The sequence below is a fragment of the Nematolebias whitei genome, chromosome 3 (genome assembly GCF_014905685.2).
Source record: "Nematolebias whitei isolate Nwh7 chromosome 3, NemWhi1, whole genome shotgun sequence".
Classification (NCBI taxonomy): Eukaryota; Metazoa; Chordata; class Actinopteri; order Cyprinodontiformes; family Rivulidae; genus Nematolebias; species Nematolebias whitei.
In genome coordinates, this window is record NC_056500.1 from 7,601,161 (window position 1) to 7,608,985 (window position 7,825).

Genomic DNA, 7,825 nt, shown 5'->3' on the forward strand with positions numbered 1-7,825 from the left:
TATAATGAAAAACAATGATCTTCTTATCAGAGTAAAAAAAAAAACTACTGCATTGTTTTACAGACTTGTACGTAGTTTGCATATGACATCACCTTCTGTTGTTTTGTATCCTGCCATCATCTTGATAGGCAAATAAAAGGGCCATAGCAAACCTGTTATGAGTATTGCCTGACAAGATTTAAAAGTTGCTGTTTCCAGAAATTCAACAAACTAGTAACTTGAGCTCATGCTCAACTTGTGACCAACAGACTCAAATAATTTTACGGCAGGCCTTGCTTACGGTATGTTCATTAAATGGATGTTATAATATATTTATTACTTTATGTTTGTCTCTTTTTCACCTGCTCGACGTTAAAGATCAGTAGACAAGGCCACTCACCTTGGGCGTGGTGGCGCAGAGGTTATAGAAGGTGGGCCTGTGATCAGAAGATCGCTGGTTTAACTCTCGGTACCGACAACATCAAAATTTGGATGGGACAGTTGAAGCACCCACACCAGCCTCCACCCTCATTTGCCCCACTCTGGGCCCTTGAGCAAGACCCATAACCCCCACCATCTGCTCCCCCAGTTGGCCCAGATGGCAGGTCTCTGCTCCACACAGAGGGCTGTGGTAGCTCGGTGGTCTGTGGTTGCATCAGGAAGGACATCCAGCGTAAAAAAAAAAAAAAAATGTACAAGTCTTCGTGCGACTTATTTCGCTGTGGCAATCCTTGAAGAAGAGAGAAGCCGAAAGAAGAAAAAATAATAATACAAGTCCACTCACATCTCCAAGGACCAGAATTTTCTGTTTGTATTGTGTACATATAATTACAATTCACCAGATAATTGATCACATCAATGTAGTTGAATGGAGAAAGGGAGGAATAATCACTAGCCCACAATTTGTTTTTTTATTGCCTCAAATGCTTCAATCTTCTGATTGGACCTCCCACACGTCACTGGATCTCAGCTATCTCAGTGTTGGACCCCAGCTTCAGATCATGAAGGTTTATTGCCTGATTTCAACACTGTCCAACTCAAGTGGTTGTCTGTTTGTCTGTGGTGCAGTTAGCAAAGCTGCTTGTTAACAGAACACCTGGTGATCAGAAGGATCACTGTGACAGCTTTGGTGCCTCTAATGGAAAACACAAGTAAGATCTACAACATTTATTTATTTACACTTTCATTTGATCTGATGTCTCCAAAACTGTAGGCTGTATTTGTATTTTACTGGGACTACTTATTATACAACAAAATAATCTATCTATATGTGAATGTTAACTGATATAAGATCGATTTATGATTACTGGAAAAAATTAATTAGTAAAGGGATAAAATAAACAATGATTAACCTTTTATATTCTTATGGAAATCACGAGTTGTACATTGTCTAAAATGTAAAATATATATATTTTAATCAAGGTGTTTCAGATTGTTGGACATAGTTTTTCGTGATGGCGGCACTTTTGATGCGTGAACTGACTTCACTCTTGAGCAAACGATGTCATTTTTTTATTATCATTATTAACTTCACATGCAAATGTCATGTCATGTTTAGCAGCAATAGTATTACTATGAAATAAGACTTTAAAATAGTTTCATTTCTTATTATAAACGTGCCGTAGTTGCTTCCATTCCCAGAACTTTCTGACCCGCTGCGATCCACATCGTGTCTGCTCACCCTGTCCTGCTCTCTGCTGCTTGTTCACTGACTTTGCGTCCCTTCCTCCTCACTTTTTTCTCTCTCTCTCATTGCTCTTTCACTTCTTCTGGCCTGATTTTGCACTTTGCAGCAGCCATTAGTCCAAAGTACTGCCTCTCATGCATTAACCATTGGCCTGTACTGCTCCCATTAGATCTGCTGCCTCACGTGGAGGGAGCTGAGGTGTTGGAAGACGGACGGAACTAAAGTCTGATGAAAATTTCCCGAGAAGGCAAACCAACACTTGCCAAGTCGTGAGCTCAACTGACGTTAGCATTTCACAAAGGAGGATTTCATATTAGCTATAAGAGTGTAACAAGATGAAGCGCATACATTTCTGTGAGCCTAACGACTCATGCACTAATTGTGATTGGCTGATTTGCTGCACGGCTGCCAGATGGACTTCTGATTGAGCGGCTGGGGCTTTTGAAGCTGGGAATATGAGCGTTAAAACATAATCACATGAAAAATGACCTTTACAGCCCTTCTGCACATGTGGGCTCTCTCATTAGCAAAGTGTTTTGATGTTTTACTGTGTGTAAATAATTTACGTCCACGCTCGAGACACATCTACCTTCACTGTCAGCACAGAATGTGCCGACAGGAGCTACTGATGTCTTATCTGCAGGATGGGGGGTTACCGCAGTGTTGCTGCCTTTCAAAAGGATCCAACCTGCTAAATATCTTGTGACATCTTTCACAAACTGTCTTCAAAGGTTTAGCCTTGAAATTGAACTCTCTGAAAAAAAAGTCTGCAATTTGAACGATGCGTCGAGGTTACAGAAGCTGAAGGGCAGGATGAGAGGAAACACAACACAAGGATTCAAGGCTTTGCTCGATTTATTTTGTTTTCTCTACATGAACTTTTGGGATCCAACATCTGACAATTACAGCTCCATTGTGCACCTGCTGTTCACATTTGCAGCAGGTATCAATTAACTCTGTTAAGAGATACATGTGGCACAGTTGTTTAATTAAGAGCAAGTGAGTGTCTGTTTCACCAAAACTGTGCTATGTAATTACTGATTTTAATAATTTGCTTAAACACTAGCTGTGTTCAACACCATGGTTGTTTGAGACTTCTCTCAGTGCGATGCAATTTGTTTGTCACATTAACAGAAACCTCCACTGTGTTCATCTCTGTAAAATTTAAACGAAAATCAAATACCTCTATTTAAAAAATGTCCTGATGCATGCTCAATGAGTACTTTTTTAGTCTTCCACTGACTTCACATCTGAATGATACCACGCAGCTTGATGCACAGAGCATGCATCCTCATTTTATTACATTTAAACTGTCATCTTTTGCACACATCTACAAAACCAGCAGAAAAAAATGGATCTCTAACCTCTAGTTTGAACTAATAACATGTATTGCTTGCAGAAAGCTCACTGCTGTTTTATTTTCATAAGCTTAATTAAATCCACTAAAATATTTTATGATACCCACAAACTATATGTAATTAACTATAAAATCATAACACATGAGTGTGCATGTCCTGGGGGAGGTGGATGAAACCGTCACAACGGGGAACATTAAAGTGATTTTACTGAGGTGAGACTGCTGTTTCAGCATTGTTGCAAAACAAAGTGATGAGATGGTTTAGTTTGCATGTTTCCAACACAGATCGTTGTTGGCATGAACACTGTTTCAATTCAGTTCATTTATTTGGCGTCAAGTCACAACAGAAGTCGTCTCAGGGCACTGAACAGAAACATTCACATATTTATCTAAGGAAGCCAGCAGACACGTTCACTCTTCATTTCGGCACAGTCTCCCATCCTGAGCAAGCACAGAGGCAACAGTGGAAAGGAAAAACTCACTCCTAACAGGAAGAAACCTCCAGCAGAACCAGGCTCAGGACGAGCCGCCATCTGCTTCGACTGGCTGGGTTTGAGAAGAACCGAACTTGGCAAAAAGGCCTTTTCCTATTCAGCTCCTGAAATCTGGATCACCTTGCAACAGGATCTGAAGTTGTCCACGTTGATTTCTTTAAAAGGTTTCAAACACTTGATAATGTAAATAGAAAAATCAAAGCAAATATGTTCTTGATTTTAGTATTTCACCCAGTTTTACAGCACCCTGATTTATTGTTTGGTACACTACTCTTATTTTAACTGCAGTTTATTGTAATCATTGTTTACTGTTTTGTTGTGTACTTTATATGTTCTGTCTGGAACTGGTCCCTCTTGCAAATGAGTTCCTGTGGCTCATCGAAGCTAGCCTGTATAAATAAAGGTTGACTGAAAAGGAGGAACAGAAACAGAATAGCAGGTCCAGAAAGGAGGCGAGCAGGTGAGCAGATCTTTAGAAGGAAAGATTTTTTTAAAAAACACACGTTAAAATAAGAATAATTACAAATACAAACTATTCGTTTGTACTAATTTGTAACTATTCATTTGAGAAAATTACGCTAATTTCTCCTCCAGTAGTCTAAGCCTGTATAGCAGCATAACTAAGGGATAGAGTTGCATTCGGGCCCAAAAATTCCAATCCGACCCGGCCCCAGCCCATAGCCATCATTTCTGAACCCCACCTGACCAGACGAATTAACAGTAACTACAGGTTCGAACCTGAAAAAAAAAGCTGAATAAAAGGGTCAGAAGATCAGAGCTGACGGGTGTTTGTCCTTTCATGGCCGTCAAAGCACATTAAATCACTGCCTGTGCCTGCATTCTGCATTATTCAGACACAGACCCTGCTCTGACATGTCTGCTTTGGGATCTCACCTGGTTGGGTCATCGGCCGCGCGCGTCCACTGAGTGCAGCAGCTGAACGTCCATTTGGGCGATGAATCGCATCCTGCCAGTACTAGTAGTCCCATTTAAAGCTTAATTGAACTTTATTTCACCTCTTTCAAGGCCAGTCAGCCCCCGGTCAAATGGCTGCATGCAGCTGGTGAATAAATGGCAAGCCATGTTGCCATATAATTGGATCGCGGCTGATCCGCTGACGCAATCAAAAGCCTGACCCAACCCATCCATCCAGCACATTATTATGGCCAGGCCTGGCCCAAATTTGGGTCGGCCTGGGCCGGGCTTCGGGCCCAGGTTAGAAGTGACAGCTCTTCTAAGGGATAGCTCAGACAACAAAAAATAAAATAACTATAGGATTTATCAAAGACGTGAGCCTAATCTTAAAACTGGACGATGTGTCAGCCTCATGGATAGAAACTGGAAGTTGGTTCTACGAGAGGATCCTGATAACTGGAAGCTCTGCCTCCCATTCTGCTTTTGGGGTCTCTAGGAGCCACAAGTAAACCTGCAGTCTGAGAGTGAAGTGCTCTGTTAGGAAAATATGGAACAATAAGATCTGTCATATAAGATTGAACTACTGTAGGTTGTTGAGAGCTTTGTAGGTTAGAAGTAAAAATTTGATTTATATTCTGAAGTTGAGAGGGAGCCAGTGGAGAGACGCTAAAACTGGAGAGATGTGATTTGTAACTAAGAAAGATGACTTACTCTTCAGTCACATTTTAATTGATAATTGAAATATTTTCAACCAAGTAATTTTGACTAAACATTAAATCTGTGTGTGAGAGTGTGCATGTGTGTGTGTGGGGTTGGGGGTTGAACGGAAATGGGAGTTGTCTATTTTGGGCTCTCAGTGCACCGCTTCACTTGCAAGGAAAATGTTTGTTTTCTGTTTGCGACTAAAACAGTCTCTTTGAATCCCCGCAGGACTTGGTGGCCTCCACTCTTCTTCTTTTGATATTGATGCAATTTGATGTTCACATCTGTGCATCTGTAAGGCTTTTTATTTTTTTCTGGCTGGTTCCTTTAAGCACAATACATGTTTCTGTTTTCCTTCTGGAAAGATGATATAATTGGCCCAAATTCAGTTCAGGAAGTGTTTTGTTTTTTTTCTGTCTCTTATGCATCTGATCAGGCTCCATCAGCTACCAGACAACTTTCTAAGTGCAAAAGTTGTCTATCCTATTTCAAGATGAAGTTTCTGAGATGCAGATTTGCAGACACTTTGTCAAAGATGTAAAAAACGGAGTCTAAAATATATTTCTCCACCACAAAAATCGAGGAGATGTGGGGAAAATACAGCCATGGCAGAGTTTTAAATGCTGCAACATGAATGACTCGGTGACTGTTCAAGTTTTGGATGTTGCCATAAAAAATAAACGTTTTTATTTGTTAATTGGTGTTTGTCTATAAAGTTTTTTCGTCATTAATCTTTATGTTTTCGAGGTGACATGATGAGCAATCGTGTCCCTGCGAGGCTCCAATAACATATTGGATTTGGTGATCAACATCAGAAGCTTCTAATGAAAATTAAATACCCCCCAAAGTATTTGGAGCCTTGGAACAGAATTAAATGTTATCAGGGCAATTCTCTTTGGCTCCTCCTTTCTGTTTGGAGGAAGACGAAGCGAAGCTGATTAAACACACAAAGACATTTCTGGCTTCATGACAATGAGGCTCATCTAATCTAAAACTAATCCCCCTTATTCTGCTCCTCGGAGACACAACCCTCCATTACTGACCCGGCACTCCCTCTTCCTCCCATCAGTCACCCTCCCTCCTCTTTTCACTCACTCTTTTACTGCTTCAGCTTTAATACTAATTCTCCAAGGTCTGGCTGTGCATATAACCCTTCACGGCTTGATGAACCTCAGATAAAAAGTCTGTCTCTTCTCTCCAGGGGCCCAGGGTTTTAAGTTTTCTTTCCAAAACTGTCTTTGAGGTCCTGGTTTCCTCCCAGTGGAGGAGCCTGGTCCAGAACTTTTATCCGATGACCTGTCCAAGAGAGACGCTCTGAGAAGACCGGATCAGAAGCTGAGGCATCGAGCTCAAGGAACAGAAAGGATTGTATACGTTCAGAGTGAAGAGGAGGGATGAAACCAACAATCTTTTTATGTTTGTTTTCTATTTCTCACCTTACAACACACTTTTCTTGTGTGTTAGTGCATGTCCCTGCAAATGACACTCCTGCATACAGATTTGTTTCAGCCCTCTGTGTTTTTTTATGCCTGCTGGCAGAAATGTGATGGACTGACCACTCGATATTTGTAGATGTTAACAGAGGCACTGAAACCCACATGACAACACAAACTATCAGATGATGTTGCATGTTGCTTCATTGCCATCACATGACAGAAGCTTCTACAAGAAATTTAACAAAAGTATTGAGGCAACACTTTACAGGTCAGTTTTTACATCATTTCATCTGTCAGGACGATCCGTTCACTCAGATCAATCAAAGATATATGATGAAGAGTAGTTGCATCCTCCCACCACAGCAGTTTGGGGGTTTTATAAGGAGATAGCATAAAATAGCCTCTTCTTTTGTTTTGTGTAATTAAAAAATAGTGCGAAAATTGGACAAAAATGTCTTTTCCAATTTTTTTTTCCAGATTAATTTTTTTTTTTTTCTTTTCCCAGTACAGGTACGTAACGTTCTAAAGGATCTGTGACAAAAATATAACAGTTTATAGAGAAATAAAATGTATATATCCATTTTCATGGCAGATATGCAGTGGGAAATAATGTTTTATAGATGCAATGAGTGTTTGTTAAAAGATGCATTAAAAAGTGGTGGATTTATTTGTATTACGCCATCTTATTTTCTATATTTTCAGATTTTAACTTTGTTCTTTTCCCTTAACACAATGGCTCTAAAACTTTAGTTTGTGAAACAGATTTTAAACATTAAAATCTTGTCTTTCTACACTATAAAATAAATGACAAAGTGAGTAACTATTTTTAATTTGAAGAAAAAAAAATTCATGATGACGAACGATATCCATTTCTCAATGCTTGTGTAAAAATGCCTAAATAAATAATAATGCCGATAGATGGATAGATAGATAGATAGATAGATAGATAGATAGATAGATAGATAGATAGATAGATAGATAGATAGATAGATAGATAGATAGATAGATAGATAGATAGATAGATAGATAGATAGATAGATAGATAGATAGATAGATAGATAGATAGATAGATAGATAGATAGATAGATAGATAGATAGATAGATAGATAGATAGATAGATAGATAGATAGATAGATAGATAGATAGATAGATAGATAGATAGATAGATAGATAGATAGATAGATAGATAGATAGATAGATAGATAGATAGATAGATAGATAGATAGATAGATAGATAGATAGATAGATAGATAGA

At 39.2% G+C, this 7,825-nt stretch overlaps 1 protein-coding gene across 1 annotated transcript in view; it reads left to right on the forward strand.

The window, feature by feature from the left end:
* Positions 1-7,825, forward strand: part of cfhl3 (complement factor H like 3) — a gene marked incomplete in the record, with an annotated part of 17,876 nt that overhangs the window by 2,513 nt on the left and 7,538 nt on the right.